The following is a 20266-nucleotide window of genomic DNA, read 5'->3' as shown; positions in this document are numbered from 1 at the left end:
AATGAGGATTGACTTCATGACATAATTATTATTAGGGCCCTCGGGGATACCACATTTATCTAACAGTGCTTCCTCAACATCATATTTTTAAAAAAGAAGTAAAAATATTAAAATATACTTTAAAATGAGAAATAAGTTTTTTTAAAAAAATGGGGGTCTGAGAAGGAAGAAATGTATAAAAACTCTAGCACAAGTCTCTAACAATAGCATGGGGGAATAGAGTCTGAAAAGTAGACAGTGCAGAAGTTCTTTTTTAACTGTTGTCTCTGATCACACAGGCCAGCAGGAATGGGGACTCACAACTTGCTGTTGAGTCAAACTTAAGTCACTCCTGTGACTTGACTTGGACTCAACTTCTGGGGTGACCTGCAAGTTAGATCCATTTGTCCGAGTCGAATTGTCAAGTCCCCATGGCCCACCTACTGACTGCAATAGCCATCATCTTCAAATGCAGCAGACTAGGGCCTTTCGTGGTGACACTCTAGCCTGCCATAGTGTATTTCCACGGTGACTTACAGGAAGAGGCAGGTTGGAGGGCCTGTCTTCAGAGTACAGTAGGCTACAGTGTCACTATGAAAGGCTCTCTGCCTTCTTCCTTCAGAGGCCCTGCCTGTGTTGGTCTATCAGCTGGTAAGCACATGTGTTAGGGGAGGCAGTGGCAGCAGGCCCTGGTCTTTGGTGCCAAGTCCTGAGTCTCAAGCTTAGGGAGAGGGGCAAGCGACTCGCAATTTGGATGTAGGACTTGGTACAAAACCTTCTGACTTGAACTTGAGACTTGGGTCCCAAGACTTACCAACATCCCTGCAGGCCAGGTCTCAGAGGTAGCTGCATGTAGTTGGAGTCACTGGCACTTAGTGGGTTGGGAAGAACCTATTGAAGGTTAATTGGAGGAGAGCAAAACTCTCTCTCTGTCAGTTCTCCTCAAAATGTCCCTTCTCTATCTCTGTCTCTTCCTCTTCACAAGCTCTCTCTCTCTCTCTCTCTCTCTCTCTCTCTTTCTTCATGTATGTGTGTGTGTGTGTGTCTTTCTCTGCCATTGGGCCTTAGTGTCAAAAAGGATTGAGCTTCAATCATTCTACTGCTATGCTTATTTGGGACTAAATCCCTTCAAATTTATTGACAGAGCCATCCTGAACCCCTGCTAGAAAACAATTGAAGGCAATTTTAGGAGGGGCTGAAGTGCCCCTCAATGGTGAAGACTAGTTTCACTAGTAGGGCAACACACTCACTCAAGTCAAGAAGGTTTACTATGCTTATGAACATCACTGGTATTAGTCCTGCCAGCAGAGGGAACCTAAACTAGGGCTCTATACTCTCAGGGTGACAGTAGCTTTGCACTTGCCCTTGTTGCCTTAACACAATCCTGTATTGTTCCTATAAACTATTTCATCCAGATTTTTTCTACCCATTAACTTCAATGCCATCTGCATGCCCACATATATCCTCCCTGAATCACAATGATCTGGCAAGGCTTTGGACGCAGAATGTTGACTGCTAGATAATACTTCATCTGGTTTAGGATTGCTCTGGTGCTTCTAAATAAAAATGTGTAAGGTTAGAATCATAGTATCATAGAATAGAGTTAGAAGGGACCTATAAGGCAATCTAGTCCAACACACTGGTCAGTGCAGGGATCCAAATCAAAGCAGATCTGACAGATGGTTGTCCAATTTTCTCTTGAATGCCTCCAGCGCTGGAGCAATCACTGCCTCAAATAATTAAACTAAACATTCCTGAAAGCATTAAATTGCTAATGATTTGAGGGACAATGAACTGTCAGTAGAATAATCCAATGTGTGAGAAGAATGAAGGGAACACAAAGAGAGATTCCAGAGGCTGTTGTAAAATTCCTTTTCTCCTGAGTAGGGGTAGACAATCACCAGAGATCTAGAGATGTCATACATCCCTCTGTGTACTCTGGAATGCCACACCTGCTCAGGTGACCTCCAAACAAAAAAGTGGTTGTTTTTTTAAAAAAAATCCTTTTAACTGAAAAAGTTCCCCTGTGCCTTTAGTGGTACAGTAAGATAAAATAAAATGTTTTAATTTGGGGTGTCAGGGGTCTCTCAAAATATGGCAAAATTGTCCTCAGTGCCCCCTAGAGGGCACAAGAGGACTTTTTGAGCTCCACACTTAAATATTTTAAATTTAAAAAATTGAATGTGGATGGATTCTCAGGACTTAGACATGCTCGAGGAGGGGACACATGAGCCCTCAATGCAGTCAGCAGCCAAGTTTATACAGGCATCAGATAGTTTTAAGGGGATGGAACATTTAAAAAAAAAAAAAAAGGTTATGTAGTTTTATTTTGCTCTGAACTGCTGTAACCTGCTCAGAGCCCTCGGGTACAGGTAAAAGTGACACTACTGCCAATAAATAAATGCAGAAGCAAAAAGAACTGATGCCTTAAAACTTTGAACAGGGCAGAATGTGCCATAAAATTTAAAAAACGGTTGGCCATTTGTGACCAGCTCTGTTCATAAAATATGGTCTTGCTGAAATATTGCTGGGCTGTTCAGCCAAGTCTTTGCTTTTCCCCGTGAAAATTTATGGGTGACAATGTTTTCTGAAGGTTTGGTTCCACTTACTGATACAAACTTGTTCTATGAAAGCCAACAGTTGTTAGTATCCGGCTGCAGTTCTATGCACTCTTGATCCAGAAGTTCTGTCCCACTGAACTCAACAGGACTCTTAAGTAGATCAGTATAGAATGGGATTGTTAAGCTGTTAACCATAGCAGAGATTCCTGGGCATAAATTCATCTGAATGAATGCAGGAAATCTTATTGTGAATGAAAAATAGGTCAGAAGGGAAGTGCTGAGAGTGGGCGTCTACCAAAATTAGAGAATCATTAAGAGAGGGAATAAGCAGAGAAACAGAGGGGCTGATTATAAAAGAAAAAAGAGAGAAAGAGGTAAAGGTGGAAGTTTGTTTGGTGGAAGAAGGAAAGGGAAAAGAAGGGGAGGAGTTAACCTTACCCGGGTGGGAGGAAGATAAAAGGGAGGAGGAAGGCGTGAGACAGTGGAGAGTGCTGTGGGAAGAAATGAGAAAAGGAGGGAGGACTGAATATAAAAAAGCCCAGGATTTGTTGGAGGATTTCCCCAACATGAAGGTGGGAGGACTATTACCCGATCCTGATTCTAAGGAGAAAAAGGTGACAATTACTGAAACCCAGGAATGGACAGTAGTAGTTTTCCCAAGAGAGCAAGGTCATTGGAGGAGGGTGATCCGGCCGGACATCAGATACAATCAACTTCCGATCGAAGGGGACTGGGCCCAACATCCATGTTGTGGTACAACCTGTGCCATGAGGAGCGCTCCGTTGCCCAGCTTAAGGTTCAGGCTGCAGTAGGGCAAGCTGTCCTGGCTTCTGCACTTTCATGATGACCCTCCTCCGGGTTAGTCAGCTTGCTAGTCACCCATTAGTGTGTATTCACAGAGGACACGAAGGAGAAAAGAGGTTACCTACCTGTAACTCTGGTTCAAGTAGTCCTCTGTGAATTCACACGTCCCACCCTCCTCCCCGCTGTTCGTCATGTGTGCCATGCATATTGGGCAGCGGCAGTCAGTTCTTTAAGAACTGAAGCACTGGGCCGGAGGCGGAGTTATATAGCTAGGTGTAGGGGAGGTCCCAGCACTAAGTGCTTAAAGCTGTGGAAGTTACCGAAGACTGCTCTGCTCAGCTGCAGATTAACCCATTAGTGTGAATTCACAGAGAACTACTCAAAGAACCAGAGTTACAGGTAGGTAACCTCTTTTTTAAAATGAAGTAAAACAGTTTTATTTTTGCCCCATGCACAAACAAGTAACCCTATATGTCCCCAGAATTGAATAGCTCATACAAATAGAAAAGACCAATCTTACTTATCTTGAAAGGGAATGTTTGTCCCCATTCACTTTTAATTTTTTTTTAGAAAGTATCTAGGTTGCAGAGGCGGAAATACTGATCCACAAAAAAAGGTATTTCAAAAGGGGAAAACAATCACTTTGCCATAAATATGCATGGAACAGGTTTACCAATGAAAGCATTCCATAGTTGGTACTTTTTTGCAGCTACACAGGGTGGGAACAGAAATGTTTGGAGGGCAATGAAAGGTCACAGAAAAAGTCAAAAGACAGGTTTTCTTTGAAGAGTAAAAAACAAAAAACAAGCTTGCTTTAAATAAAGTAATGGAGTGACAGTCCTCCAGAAAGGGAGACATTTTGCCATGTATTTCCAGGGATTTAAAATACAATATTGAAAGGCATAGTCAAAGTATTTCTGCATTACAAAAGCACAGAACAATAGTGTTTGTTCTGGACCTGAGTGCTTTCAGTAAACATTCTCTCAGGATTTCTGAGACCAGGCTCCTGGCACAAGTCTTCAAAATGGAAGTTTGAACCTTTGACCCTTCATTCTGGACCTAATTAGCTGGTTCTCAGGAGAATAATTTTTTAACTCCTTCCTAGCCAAGCAGGAATATCTCTTTTGGTGCTGGGAAAGGGATTCTATGGTTCTTTAAAAAGCCTTTCAAAATATTTTGGCATACATAGTAAATTGATGACACCAATAGCAGCAGTCAAAATGGTCTACAGGATACCCTCTTTTACTCACTACCAGTCAAACTTGAAAGCCTCAGGAGTGTTACCTACAAAGTCGCAGTCCTTTGTGCACAGTATCCCACGTTCATAAACCAGAGGGTTTTCTTTCTTTTCTTTTTTTTTAGGAATTCAATTGATTTTGAATTTGGTTTTATTTCTGAATTCTTGAGCTGTTAGTGTTAAGTTGTTCTCATCTTCTTTAACAAATTTTGCAAATATCAAAAGACAATAATGATCAGAATAATCTTAATATAGCCTCATCTCTGAGGCTTAGCACACACATTCATCATAGCAATTGTTTCAATTGCTTAGCTGGATTTTGAAAGATTCCCTTCTTGTATGCAGTACTTAATGTGGTGAGAAGGTTTATGTGTGTCAGAGAAGGCTAGAGCAATGCAGTCAGGAGACTAGACTGTCATGACATTCTTGGCTGGGATCTGGGCCACCTTAAAGCTAGAGAGAAAGATAATCAAGCAACACCTCTGTCCCAGCACAAAATCTCACATTCCTCTAAAAACCCTGGTAACCAGTCATCCCCTTTTCTGGGTGTCCTCTGCACCTTTTGTGTAGAGACTTTTATGCTGTTAATGTTGGCTGAAGCAACTTGCTCCCCCAGGTCCCAAAATGAAGGCGCAAGACAACAACTTTTGGATTTAAATACGGGCCACACTTTATTAAACCAATTCAGATTAAACCAATCAACCAATTCCAAAATTGAGGGGGCCTGCGGTAGTGCAGGGAAGTAACTGCATAGCATCCAATAAATCCTTATCAGTCAATGGGTGAGTCCCAGGCCCCAGGTTCCAGCTGTCTTGACAACCAGAGAAACCCATCAGGCTTCAATTAAACTCCCCAGACCTCGAGCCATCTGTATTTGATGACTGTTGGTCCGAAAGTGGCCCAGCGCATCTGCCGCCTCCGGCCCTGTAATCGCACGATCCGCAGATCCGGAAGGTCCAATGCGCTGTTGGCTTTATCATAATTATCAAAGGGACACACTGAGACAACCAGTTATTCCCTCACTACCCGCCAAAGCATGAGGACTAGCATTGGCTATGTCCCATGTTCCCACCAAGCAGACCAAGCTCAACCAGCAGGCCCCTCTTATATCATCCAGGAAAATGTCCAAACCTGCATCGGACAGATGTACTCCATCTCCTTGAAAATATTCCAATTGGAAAGTTGGATCCTGTGATGGTTAATCACAGATCTGAGGCCGCCTCTGCTGACACCTCTACATACCTCCCTATTGACCCAACGGCAGGCCTTGTTAACATTGTCCAAGCTCTGAGCTCCACGCCAAATTAAACGCGGTATAATAGTTGACCAAACGATTTGCATGGGGGGATATTTTGCATGCAACCTCTTTAGGTCTCTCACTATATCCAATATCAGTGCCTTTCCCGGCACTCTGGGCAAATCGTTGCCACCCAAGTGAACCACCAAGATGTCCGGAGGCATATGTCCAAAGGAGGTCATTTTTCCAAATTGTAACCATTGCATGCCACACATGCCCTTCCAAGAAATGAATGCATGGGCACCAAGCCCCAAATCATTCCCCCACAGGGAAGATGCAGCATAACGTGCCGCCCAATAGACATACATAACTATGGCCAATGATCATGATGTGCCTTCGGACCTCCAGCATCTCGCCACCTGAAACGACAGAAACAGCCCCTGCCTATATGTTAGGTAGCGGTCTGATGTATTTATGGTAACAGTTGGATGACCAACGCCCCAGCTGTTTAATTTGCTTTGTGTTGTAACCCATGGCTGCAGCTGTTGAGGCAACCCCTATCCTGAAGGAATGCGTTCCAAATCTCGTATTTTTAACCCCTATTTTTTCCAGTGCCGTGTCAGTAAGCTTCCAAAATTGATATTTTGTGAGAGATGACCCATCTACATGCTGAAAGAAATACCCGCTTTTTGTTCCCCTGATTTCAATGAATTCCTGTACTGCCTTCACTGGACATATGTTTTTTATGCTTCACTGCCCCAGTATTAATTGCCTACCTTTTCCTTGTTGGTCTGTTTTAGACCTCCTGACCTCAATTCTAACCTGCCCCTTCTGGACTGCCACATCCCCTAGCTGTAAAGCCTTCCGGGAAAGGTCCGCCTTACCTAAGGCTACCAGCTCACTAATATGCATAGCCCCCAAAAAGGCTACTAAAGCTGTTGCATGGAACAGTGTCTCCTCATAACGATCTCTACATAGAGATCCCTATTGTTCACATAAATGTTCAAGGAGAACCGGAGATATGGGTGTCCTATCATCCTGTATTCTTCCTCTTTCCCGGGACCATCCTTCTAACATCTTCCTAATTCGGAAATCACCCAAAAAATCCCTAAACCCATTCACTTTAGCATAAAAGGCTACGGCCGCCAGTTTACCCTGTATGGTGCCTGACGCCAAACCCTTCCTATGCAAGGCCACTATAAATTGCTGGATATGTTCTACAGGAGCAGGCCATGTTTGCTCCAGTTGTATTGCCTTCCTAAATTCCGAGAACTTGGTACCTGCAGCTATATAATTCTTTCGTGTTCTCGGGGCCAATGCCAAACCTATTGCTCTCGACGCTTCCTCACGCCAATCTGCCAGACCTCTGCTGGAAGAACTTCTGGCAGATCCCTGGTCTCCGGTGCCAGCTCTCTGAAACGCTGGATCTGTTGGAGGGAAAGAGCATCAGCTATTGATACCTGGAACATGACGGGCGTGCGCCATAATATTAAATTGCAGTGCCCACAAGGTGAACGCCCTAACCAATTCCATAAGCCTTTCTGAATGTGATGTCAAGTTGTTGATGATATATACCACTGCTTGATTGTCACACCAAAAGCGGACTACCGTATTAGCCCACTCCTTTGCCCAGATCCACAGGGTTCCCACTACTGGGGAAAATTCTAAAAATGTTAAGTCTCTCGTTCTACCCTCCTGATGCCATTCCTTGGGGCAGGTCCCTGCACACCACCTACCACGGAAATAAATTCCGAACCCCTGTGCACCAGCTGCATCCGAACTTACCTGGACATCTGCCTTTAAACTGATTTTAGATCTCCAAAATGAAACCCCATTAAATTGATCTAGAAACTGCTCCCAAACTATAAGGTCTTCGAGCATACCCCTTGTGACTCTAGTCTTGTGCATTGGTCTCCTTAACCCTGACATGGTGCTGCAAAGTCGCCTTAAGAAGGCTCTCCCTGGAGCTACTACTTTACATGCAAAATTCAAATGCCCCACTACTTCCTGCAACTCCTTCAGTGTCACCTTCTTCTTTCCCCTTAAATTGTGTGCAATGTTCCTAATGTTTACCAATTTGTCCTGTGGCAGCCTTGAAATCTGGTGTAGTGTGTCTAATTCAATCCCCAGGAAAGTAAGGGTCATTGCTGGCCCCTCTGTTTTTTCCTCAGCTAATGGTAACCCCAATTCCATAGCCAGTTCTCGAAATTTATCCAAAATCATTTGGCACCTTCCAGAATTTGCTTTTCCACAGAAGAGAAAATCATCCAAATAGTGTGCTGTAGAATTACAGCCCACTATCTGGCGAATCAACCATTCGATGAAGGTACTAAACCTTTCAAAAGCTGAACACGAAATTGAGCACCCTATGGGGAGGGCCCTATCAATATAATATTGCCCTTGAAATTGAAAACCCATCAGATTAAAGTCTGACGGGTGAATGGGTAAGATCCTAAACGCTGATTTCACATCAGCCTTCGTGAGTTCAGTGCCAACTCCACAAGACCTAATCATTTTTACTGCCTCATCAAATGAGGTATATCTTACTGAACAGAGTTCTCCAGGAACAGCATCATTTACTGACTCCCCCTCGGGGAACGATAAATGATGTATTAGCCTAAATTCACCAGGGGCTTTTTTAGGAACAATCTCCAATGGTGAAACCCTTAGGTTATCTATGGGTGGCTCCTGGAAGAGTCCCAGTACCCTACCCTCTCTAACCTCCTTACTGTTCTTTTCCAATACTATACCCTCCATGTCTTTTATTGATTTAAGATTCTTTGCCATAAATGCCCTCCTAACACCTAAAGCTGATATCGGAAATCCGTATTTGAAACCAAGTTGCAGATATTCCGCATCCTCTCTCTTTGGATAATGTACTAAACCCTTTTCCAGTATCTCAGTTCTAATTGGTGTGGGTCCCCTTTCCAGGAGCACCCCCCTTCCGGTTTCTTGTTAGATCCACTTGACTTGTTCTGCCGCTGCACCCCAGCTCTGAAACAGTTAATTTTTTAGTGTTTTCCCCCACAGGTAAGACATTCATGCCTAAACCTACATGGGAACTGACAGAGTTGCAGTATTACCAGGATGCACCAGGTGGCACTAACCAAAAGAACTTCCCTGAGAGATGAAGATGTCAAGCAATAAAGCAGTGTTGATAGCAGAATAGTTGTATTATTTACAGGAGATATATATATATATATCTCCTGTAAATAATACAACTGTAAATAATACAAATAATACAGCTATTATATATATATATATATATATATATATATATATATATATATATATATATATATATATATATATATATATATATATATATATATATATATATATATATATATATATATATATATATATATATATATATATATCCTGTAAATAATACAACTGTAAATAATACAAATAATACAACTATTATATATAATATATTATATATATTATATTATATACACAGCAGTTTCCACATAGTTCAATGCATAAATTAGAGTCAAAGTCCTTATAAATTAGTTCAGCAGTCAAATACCATATTTCAGTCCAGTAGCCAGAGTTCTTCTTCTGATATACAGCACGAAGACATGGCTTCTTCCAGGATACTCCAGCACAGCAACATAATGACAGCAATCCACAACGACACCAACCCACACCACCAACAATAACACAACAGTGTGTGTGTGCTAGGTCTGCTAGCTTTATCCCAGGGTTATCCAATCCTGGGATTTCTTCCTCAGCTGTTACAATTAACTCAGCTGTATAAATTCTAGCCTTACTTCTTTCTACAGCACTGATTCTTACAAACACTTATTTCATTGTACAAAATTGTATTCAACAATTCCTCCAGGTTTATCTTAAACCTGTCAGGGACCTTGCATAGGAACCTCTATTATTGAATGCGTAGCAAGGCAGCCAGGGTTGAACCACCTGCCCCGCCCCCTGGTGGGCACCGGTGTTCCCTGTAAACTTTACATTCAGATGCCCGCTATCAAATCTATCGCCCAGATTTGTTTTAGCGGGTGTCATGTGCTCTAACCAAAGCCCCGGGTGTGGTTCATCCCAATGCAACTCCGGCCTGATTGCGCTTCTCATTCTGAAAGCTTCATCATATCTAAGCCAAGCCTGGCCTTCGAATTCTGCCCTCGCTCTACACATAACATCGAAGTACTGAGATAGGGCTGATGCCCTCCAAGGTTATGTTTTAACCAGTACCCCAGCATATATAGTAAATCCAGTGACCTAATTAGTCCAATTCCTATCGGGCCTCTTTCGCCTGTATTTCTCCTTCAGTTTTTCATCGTCCTTATCTACTTAACCTCAACCTTCCGATTAAGGCACTCATAAAAGTCAATGTATTTTCTCTTCCATATCTTCTCCTTCACTGCCGGGGTCAGATGATTTCCCAATGGCGTGCTATAGTTCATGTAAGGAAGTGCTGCTATCAGAACTGTATTGTAACTCGTATCAGACACTGAACGGTGCTCTTTAGCTGCTGCATTCTTACCATTATTGGCTGGTCCTGCTTTAGCAGGATTTGTACAAGGCATACGCCATCCAAACCACTGCGGGTTTATCGGGGGGCAGAAACCACCGGGTCATGTCATGGGAGGTGTTGTACAAGGGTTGGGTGAAGCATATGGCTGTTGCATGCCTCCAACCCACGGTTAAGTGGCAGAATGACCCTGTGTGTTATGTGTGGCTACATACTCACCATATGCAGCCCCTGATGTTCCTGGAGCCTCCATGGCCCCTTGCAAACTCGTAGAGGGTTTATCATAGTGCTCATGCCCATATGATGTTCCCTCTGCAGCTTCGTGGCAATCTGTTGCTTCAATCCTTCTGCGTTTCCGCCCTCCTAGCCCCTTAGCTGCTGCCATTGATCCTTCGTCCACAGTCAGTCTTTCCACCTCATGACCCTGCTCAGATTCAAGGGCATTAAAACTTCTCATTAGATCCTGTGTGAGTGCCCTCATTTCAGCCTTAAGTTGTCCCTTCGTGTCTCTGGCAGAGCGACGAGGGGTAACCTCGCGGTCCATAGAGGCCTGCGCGTCTAACTTTTTGGCCTCCAAATTTGCCACTTTGGCCTGCAAATCCTTCAGCACGGCCCATGATTCTTCATCAGAAGATGACTGAGGGGGGACACCTGGGGAACAACTTGTCTCGTCGCAGCGGGCTTTACCCTTCTTGTTTCCGCCTCCTTTTTTGGGTGGCATTTTAACCACCTAATCCCAGATGTCCTTCTGTTTTATTCCAATGAATGCAAACAAACTTGCTACAGCCTAAGAGCTACCCCAACCACAGGGCCTACCCTCCTCAAGAGGAGTGCCCCTTTGCCTTACCTTAATGTAGTTTAAATTTATAAATCTTATTTATAAATCCACTAATCTGTCTGGCCTTTAGTTGGCCTCAATGAAATTTAATTGAAATTTATTTATTTATTTATTTATTTATTTATTTATTTATTTATTTATTTATTTATTTATTTATTTATTATCAAATGAATGTATATTAATTATTACTATCCAATTCCTGCCCTTAACTAGTCCCTTATACCCTAGAATGTCCTTATTGTATTGTTAGCTTTTTTAAATTATCCCCCCCCGCTAATATAGAACCCCGATTTGACTCCCTCTTGCTTATTCCAATCAATTATGTCCACAAATTAGCTGTTACAATGATATCTTATTTCCCCCCCTTTTTGGTGAATGTATTTAGGTTTTAAAATGACGGATGGGGCTAAGCAAGGCGGGCATGTTGCCAAACAAAATGGTGCCCACTTGAAACAGCCACACACCCCCATCAGCTGCACTAGCAGCACTAGATGTACAACACTGGGGGAGGGGAAGAAATCAATAACCACAGGGAGGGGCTTAAGAAAAACGTCAGCCAGTAATGAAACTCCCCAACGTCTGCAAAGAAATGACGCCACTACTAGCCCCACGCTAACCCCCCTGCTATCTCAGTACTCAGCGCCCCTAAAGCAAAATAGACCGGGTGGGGTGACTGGATGCCTCGCCTTGATTTCCTCCTGGCCTTAAACCACCCTATCCCCCTGCCAAAAGGAACGGGAAGCCCAGACAAAACGATCCCCTCATTTCTTTTTCTTCCCCCCTTTTTTAAACAGAATGAATCACCATGTGGGGAGGAGGGGAGACTAGGCAGATCACTCTCAGCACGCAGCGGGGCAAACCCGCCGGCTACTCGCTATCCTGCTCACCCTCCTTGCTCCCTTAATGCCTCCCAGTCCCAATCAAATTCAACTTCTATCCAGTTCCCCCCACGCATCCACTAAACCAAGTAATAAAGAACAGGGAGGGAGCTCAAGGCTATCCCCCCTCAAACCGGTCTCCAAAGCCTCCAAATCAGCAGGCAAAAATCCATCCATCTTTCTCCTTGCCAAAAGCGAAAGAGGGCAAGCAATGGGCCGGCGCTTCTTTATATACACGCCGGCCCATATCCAAGACATGTGGCCCAGTAGCTTACCTCTTCCAGGGCCGGGAGAGCAAAGCCGGCTGTGCAGTTCAAGGGTGCGGCCGCGCCCCTCCTGCAAATGAAACCGTGGCTTTCTGAATCAGAAAATCAAAAATAGCTCTGCAAAAACAGAACCTCCATGACCAAGGAAGTCTGTCTTTAAAAGGAACTTTATTAAAACTAAAGCGCTAACAAAAGAGTTAAAGCATCTAAATTTCTAAGATTACATTACGGCCTTTACTTTCTCACATTCTGCTCACCCTCATTTAAAGCTGAAACCCCACCCCCTCCGACCATGCAGTCAGGGAGAACAAAGGTCAGCCTAGAAAAAATACCTGACTAAAATGTCTACCCAAACATACCTCACTTCCTGTCTCAGCTTCTTCTTCAAGAAGTGAGGCAAGTTGGGTCTATAATGGAAGGTCTAACTGAATAATATTAATCAAACTGTTGTGGAAGCCTGTCAACATAATAATTATTAAAGTCTGATCCAACTACAGATGCTGAAGAAGATAAAATTGACAGCATTTATGTGAGCATTCAGGAGGAAATTGATCACTCACCAAAGGAAGACATACTTATAATCACAGGAGACTGGAACACAAAGGTAGGAAAGAAAACAGAAACAAATGTTGGTGGAAAATTTGATTTGTGGGTGAAAAATGAAGCAGAAGAATAATTTATAGAGTTCTGTGAAGCCAACAAATTGTATATCATAAATATGTGCTTTGGGCAACCAAACAGACAACTCTACACATGGAGATCACTAGATGACCAATACAGAAATTGAATAGACCATGTAGTTGGAAGCAGGAGATGGAGAAACTGTATTCTTGTCTGCCAAGACAAGACTAGGAGCAGATAGTGGTACTAATAGTGAACTCATAATATCAGCCATTAGAATAAAGCTGAAGAAGAGCACTAAGAAAATCCTTCTCTTGTTATTTAGTCATTAAGTCGTGTCCGACTCTTCGTGACCTCATGAACCAGAGCACATCAGGCCCTCCTGTCTTCCACTGTCTCCCAGAGTTTGGTCAAATTCATGTTGGTAGCTTCAATGACACTGTCCAACCATCTCATCCTCTGTCGTCCACTTCTCCTCTTGCCTTCACACTTTCCCAACATTAGGGTCTTTTCCAGGGAGTCAAATTAGCAACTTATATGTCACCAATGTAGCCAACTGGTAGCCAATGTAACTTAAACAGAATTGGCTTGATGTGTCCCCTAGTGGCCCCAGCACTCACCAGCCACACAGTTCAACTCTGGACCAGTTGCAGTCACTGGACCATCTTCAAAGGCAGCCCCACGTAGAGTGCATTGCAGTAATCTATACGAGATGTTACCAGTGCATGTGTAACCGTCATGAGACTCCGCTCATCCAGGTAGGGCCGTAGCTGGTATAATTTCCACAGCTGAAGGAAGGCGCCAAGTCCACCTGGGCTTCCAGGGACCCTGTCCCTTAGGGGGAGTGTAATCCCATTCAGGGCAGGGAAATGGCCCTCCAGCCTGTCCGGTGAAGCACCCACTAACAGCACTTCTGTCTTGTCTGGATTGAGTTTCAATTTATTAATCCTCATCCAGTCCATTATCAGGTCCAGACACGAGTTCAGCACAGAAACCGCCTCACCTGGATTGGTGGAAAATGAGAGGTAGAGCCGAGTGTCATCAGCATATTGCTGACTCTTCAGCCCAAACCTCCTGATGACCTCTCCCAGCAGTTCCATGTAGATGTTAAACAACATGGGGAACACCACTGAGCCCTGAGGAACTCCATGACATAAACGCCATGGGACAGAGCAACTGTCCCCCAGCACCATCCTCTGGACATGGTCAGCCAGGAAGGAGTGGAACCACCATAAAGCGGTGCTCCCAACTCCCAACCCAGCCAGCCTATCCAGAAGGACACCATGGTCGATGGTGTCGAAAGCTGCTGAGAAGTCCAGGAGTATCAACAGGGTCACAATCCCCCTGTCTGTCTCCTGGCAAAGGTCATTGTACAGGGCGACCAAGGCCTGAAACCTGATTAAAATGGATCCAAAAAATTCTTGCCATCTCCTGTTTGACCGCATCCAGCTTACCAAGGTTCATAGATCTTACATTCCTGGTTCCTATGCAGTATTTTTCTTTGTAGCATTGGACTTTCCTTTCACTCCCAGGCGTGTCCGCAGCTGAACATCCTTTCAGCTTTGACCCAACCACTTCATTAGCTCTGGAGCTACTTGTACTTGTCCTCTACTCTTCCTCAGTAACATGTTGGATGCCTTCACATCTTCCAGTGTCATATCTTTTAACCTTTTGTTTCTGTCCATGGAGTTCTCTTGGCAAAGATACTGGAGTGGCTTGCCATTTCCTGCTCCAGGTGGATCACGTTTAGTCAGAACTCTCCACTATGATCTGTCCATCTTGAGTGTCCCTGCACAGCATAGCCCATAGCTTCTCTGAATTACTCCATGCACTTCACCACAACAAGGCAGCAATCCGTGAAGGGGAAGAAAATCCTAGTGCCAAAATATAATTCAGACACCATCTCTGATGGATTTAATGTATAGAACAGATTTGCATTACTAAATACAATTGATTTGAAACCAGAAGAACCATGGATTGAAACCAGAAATATAAAGGAAACCAGAAGTATAAAATAAAGGAAGAATGCAAAAAGACAATTCCTGCAGTAAAAAGGAAAGAAGAACCTAGACAGATGATGGAAGAAACATTTAAAATTGTTAAGGACAGATGAGAAGGAAAAATAAAAGTTGATGGAAGTAGGGGTGGGTTCTGATTTCAACTTTTCAGCAACTGTTGCATAGACACAAAGAGAACTATTTCAATAACCAATGCAAAAAAAGAAGATGAAAAAGAAGAGAACAAAAGAGGAAAAACAAGATCTCTTCCAGAAGTTCCAAGAAATCAAAGAAAATTTAAGCATAGATTAGGAATTCTGAAAGACCAACAGAGAAACACGCTATCTGACCAGGAGAAAATAAAGAGAAAGTGGAAACAGTATCCTGAAGACCTATACAGAAGAGATAAAAGGATGACAGATATATTTAAAGAATAAATCTATGATGAAGAACTGGCAGTCTTAGAAAGTGAAGTGACCGTTGTTCATAAAGCACTGGGAAGAAATAAATAACCTGGAATAGATAGAATATTAATAGAACTATTTCAAGCTATGGGGATTGAATCTGACAAAAGTCTAACAAAAATATGCCAACAAATATGCAAAACTAAATAAAGGCCCACAGACTAGAAATGTTCAATATATATTCCAACCCCCAAGAAAGGAGAGGCCAAGGAGTGCAGTAACTGCAGGACCATGCAAGTGAACTGATGTTCAAGATGTTGCAACAAAGGCTTTTACCTTATGTGGAGCAAGAAATACTTGATGTTCAAGCTGGATTATGAAAAGAAAGGGACCCTTGATATCATATTGCGAATATCCACTGGCTACTGAAGAGCACCAAATGATTTCAGAAAAGGATCAATCTATGCTTTATAGACTATAGCAAGGCCTTTGACAGTGTGGATTGTGAGAAGCTATGGATTGTTCTGAAAGAAACAGGTATGCCTTAGCACTTGATTTTCCCGATGTACTGTGGACAAGAAGCTACTGTTAGGACAAAATGTGGAGACAGAATGGGTTTTTTTTATAGGCAAAGGTGTCAGATAAGGTGCATTTTACCTCCCTTTCCATTCAATCTGTATGCAGAAAATATCATACAAATGGCCGGACTAGATTCAGAAGAAGGAGTAAAAATTGGTGGAAGAAAAATTAATAATTTAAGACTTGCAGATGACACTGTCTTACTAGCAGAAAGCAGCAATAACTTGAAATGATTTCTGATGAAAGTGAAATAAGAAAGTGCCAAAATAAGACTGAAGTTGAACATGAAAAAGATAAAAATTATGAGTACAAAAAACTATATAACTTTAATGTTGACAATGAAGGAACTGATTTTTTAAAAGATTTTTTTTAACCTTGGTTCATTCATCTATCAGAATGGAGGCTGCAACCAAGACGTTAGAAGAAGACTGAGAAGGGCATCGATGAAGGTATTTGAAAAGATAATCACATGTAAGGATGTGTCAATGGAATCCAAGTCCAACATCACCCACACTCTTGTATTCCCGATCACAGGTATGGGTGTGAAAGCTAGACAGTAAAGAAAGCTGACAGAAAAAAAATTGATTTTTTTAAAAAAATATGGTGCTGGAGGAGAGCTTTGCAGATGCCCTAGACCACCAGAAAGATGAACAAGTGAGTACTAGAGCAAATCAAGCCTGAACTATCTCTGGAGGCAAAAATGTTGAAACATTATTCGGAGCACATCATAAGAAGGCAAGATGCTCTGGAAAAGACAATGATAATAGGAAAAGCTCAAAGTGGCAGGAAACATCCATTCTGTTAATTTGATTTCTGCTGTTTTAACATCTCTGAATTGGGTGTGAATTTTACGTGAGCAAGAGCTGTTTCATTCCTTTTCAGTATTGCAAAATGTAAAGATTTCATAGGTTAAGTGGAGAGGGAAGTGTCTTCTCTTCCGCTGGCAATGATTAGGGAATGGAAAATTAATTACAGGACAACGTTTTGGTTAAGTGAATGGCAATATTTACTTGGATGTGTTTACCCTAGGTCACTGTGATAGATATTTAATATGGATGACTGAAACCCGTTCTGTGTGAGACTGCCTTTGAAGGCAGTTCTAAAATTTCGGTTTCCTACCAATACATAGCTGTTGGAACTTTATATGAGAGCAGGCAAAAATGAGCATATTAAGCCCATTCTGAAACACATATAGTCTATCTCAATATGTTGTCAGGAGTAATTCAAAGTCGCTAAAGCCCTATATGGCTTTTTGCCTCCACTTCCTCCTTTACAAGAGTCTTCACTGTAGTTTTTGATGGCTCAACATCAGATCCCTTTGACATCCAAAGTGGAGTGAAACAGGGCTGTGTCCTTGCACCGACCCTTTTCGGGATCTTTTTTGCTGTCATGCTGAAGGATGCCTTTGGAACTGCAACAGAAGGTGTCTATCTCTGGACTAGATCAGACGGAAAGCTCTTTAATCTCTCTAGATTGATAGTGAGGACCAAAGTCCAACTGAAATGCATACAGGACTTCCTCTTCGCAGATGATGCAGCCATTGTTGCCCACTTTGCTGAAGACCTCCAACAACTCATGAATCGTTTTAGCAAGGCCTGCCAAGACTTTGGAGTAACAATCAGTCTGAAGAAAACAGAAGTCATGGGCCAGGGCATGGACTCACCTCCATCCATTACTATTTCCACACAAGAATTGGAGGTTGTTCATAACTTTGTGTACCTTGGCTCAACAATCTCTGACATACTCTCTCTAGATGTCAAGCTGGATAAACACATTGGCAAAGCAGCTACCATGTTCTCTAGACTCACAAAGAGAGTATGGCTCTATAAGAAGCTGACGACATATACCAAGATCTAGGTCTACAGAGCCTGTGTCCTGAGCACACACCTGTACTGCAGTGAGTCCCGGACCTTTTGTGCACGGCAGGAGAGGAAGCTGAACACCTTCCATATGTGTTGCCTCCGATGCATTTTTGGTATCACCTGGCAGGACAAAGTTCCAAATAGAGTAGTCCTAGAATGAGCTAGAATTTTTAGCATATATACATTACTGAAACAGCGACGTCTACGTTGGCTTGGGCATGTTGTGAGAATGGCTGGTAGTCAGATTCCAAAAGATCTCCTGTAAGGAGAATTAGTGCAGGGAAATCGCCCCAGAGGGAGACCACAGCTGCGATACAAGGATATCTGCAAGCATGATCTGAATGCCTTAGGAATGGACCTCAACAGATGGGAAACCCTGATACATGAGCGTTCAGCCTGGAGGCAGGCGGTGCATCTTGGCCTCTCCCAATTTGAAGAAACCCTTGTCCAGCAGGCCGAGGCAAAGAGGCAGTCCCGAAACCAGCAACATCAGGGAGCTGGACAGAGGACAGATTGTATTTGTCTTCAGTGTGGAAGGGATTGTCACTCTCGAATTGGCCTTCTCAGCCATACTAGACGCTGTTCCAAGTCCTCCATACAGAGCACGTTACCATAGTCTTTTGAGACTGAAGGATAACTAACTAACTAACTAACTAACTAACTAACTAACTGGGACAACTGGGAATATAACATCTTCTCTTTTACTTATTTCGGGTAGGGGTGATAAGTACAGGGGCTTCTCAGCAGTACCACCCATCTGATGTAATTCTGCCCCTAAATCAGGCTAGCTCCACATGTACATTATACGAATTGGTTTGCTTTTATTGAAAAAGACATGTTAGCAATGAGGTAGATAGCTGTTTTACAACATTCTGCTATTATTTTTCTAGCTTGTCATGCTTAGCAGTCTCGGCTTCAGCTGTGGACTTCAATTAATCATTAGGCTTTACTGATATTTGTAATTATCTTGATGCATTTTTACACATTTGTCGGCTGCCCAGAGGGCTTGTTTAGAAAGACCCTGTGTGTGGCAGGGTGGCAATGGAAATAAATAAATAAGTAAACAAGCAAGTACTGCTAAATGCCATTGATTGAACTAATGGTGCCCAAATGACCAAGACCAATATAAGCCAAGAATATAGGTGAAGGGAGGGCTCCTGACTAAGATAATTTGACAATTATTTATGTCAATCAGAATAAAAAGAGATGGAGGTGTCCTTGCATTCCATCTCAGTAGCAGCAGAACCAGATGGAAAATAGAGCAGCCTGGGGATTTCATTTTTTTTACCAATGGTGAAGTCATGCACATTTATAATCTGTTAACATTTTTTACAGTTGATAAAATACAGACCAGTAGAACACTGCACAATTTCACCATTGATCCACTGCCAGGGTGCAGCTTTTCTAGGAATAATTCTATAGACAGGGTAAAAGTACTAGAAAATTCTAGTGGGGGGATATCGTTAATTTTCAGCACGGAAGTGATTCTTCACGAATATTGAACAGACCTAGCAGTGCATCTGTTCCCATGTAAAATGTAGATGTCCAGTCAGGTACAAGGCTGAAAAGTTTTCTGCAGTGAGGAGGGGGGGGTTGCTTTCGGTGCATATAAGAACAGGGAATCTTGGGCAATCCTCATGCATATCATGTGCTTGTTCTTGACCTACAGACCTTCCCTATTGCAGGTAATCTTGCTGTCCTTCATAGAGAGGCTGTGCATCTACAACCCAAGGTCTGAACAGGAGCAGGATAAAGTTCACCCACCAGGCCCTGAGCTGCCAGTGGACAAAAGCTGTTAAGTAAATGTGTTGGACTGTTATGAATGTATCACCATGTCCATCAGTTGTCTGAATCTACTGAATACCAGTATGAATTTAGCTGAGGTGGGTATGACTGGCTGATCACTAGATGATACATAAGACTTCCTGACTCTGAAACGCCCAGATAACAGCAATAACTGAAAGATGCTTTCTTGCTCTCTGTCTGCCTGCCTGCCTGCCTGCCTGCCTGCCTGCCTGCCTGCCTCTCTCTCTCTCTCTCTCTCTCTCTCTCTCTCTCTCTCTCTCTCTCTCTCTCTCTCTCTCTCTCTCTGTATGTGTGTGTGTGTGTGTGTGTGTGTGTGTGTGTGTGCCTCCTAAAGTAAACTGCTTTAAATGTGAAACCTGGGAGACAAAATTTAGTGTGATCTGCGTATGTGAAAGCTCCATAAACTCACTTTTGGAACTGCAAATTCAATTACTACACCTGTACTCTGAGACACATAGTCTTTTGTTGATGTCTGTGCCTCAGGTTCATGTTTGGCATCCACTGCTAGTTGCTGGGCCTTATTGTTAGGATGGAGTTCCTGCCCGTTTAATGGCTGTGTGAAGGAGAAATTTTCAGGAAGAGTAATTCACATGAAAGCTGCACCTTTTTATAGGGTTTTCCTTTCTGAATAATTATTAAATTCCCGTGGACTCCATCTTCTTTTCAATCAGGTTGCCATACTTTGGGTTGTATGTGAAATATAAC

General features: G+C 42.8%; 1 long non-coding RNA gene across 1 annotated transcript in view; it reads left to right on the top strand.

Annotated features, from left to right (window-relative positions):
- Positions 1-19885, top strand: part of LOC140704844 (uncharacterized) — a 116856-nt gene extending 96971 nt beyond the window's left edge. The window contains exons 3-4 of the long non-coding RNA XR_012084304.2: positions 12790-12896; positions 19441-19885. This is a non-coding gene — a long non-coding RNA (uncharacterized LOC140704844). The remainder of the gene's footprint in view (positions 1-12789; positions 12897-19440) is intronic.
- The last annotated feature ends 381 nt before the right edge of the window (positions 19886-20266 follow it).

The sequence above is a fragment of the Pogona vitticeps genome, chromosome 2 (genome assembly GCF_051106095.1).
Source record: "Pogona vitticeps strain Pit_001003342236 chromosome 2, PviZW2.1, whole genome shotgun sequence".
Taxonomy (NCBI): Eukaryota; Metazoa; Chordata; class Lepidosauria; order Squamata; family Agamidae; genus Pogona; species Pogona vitticeps.
This window is presented reverse-complemented; position numbering and strand designations above follow the sequence as displayed.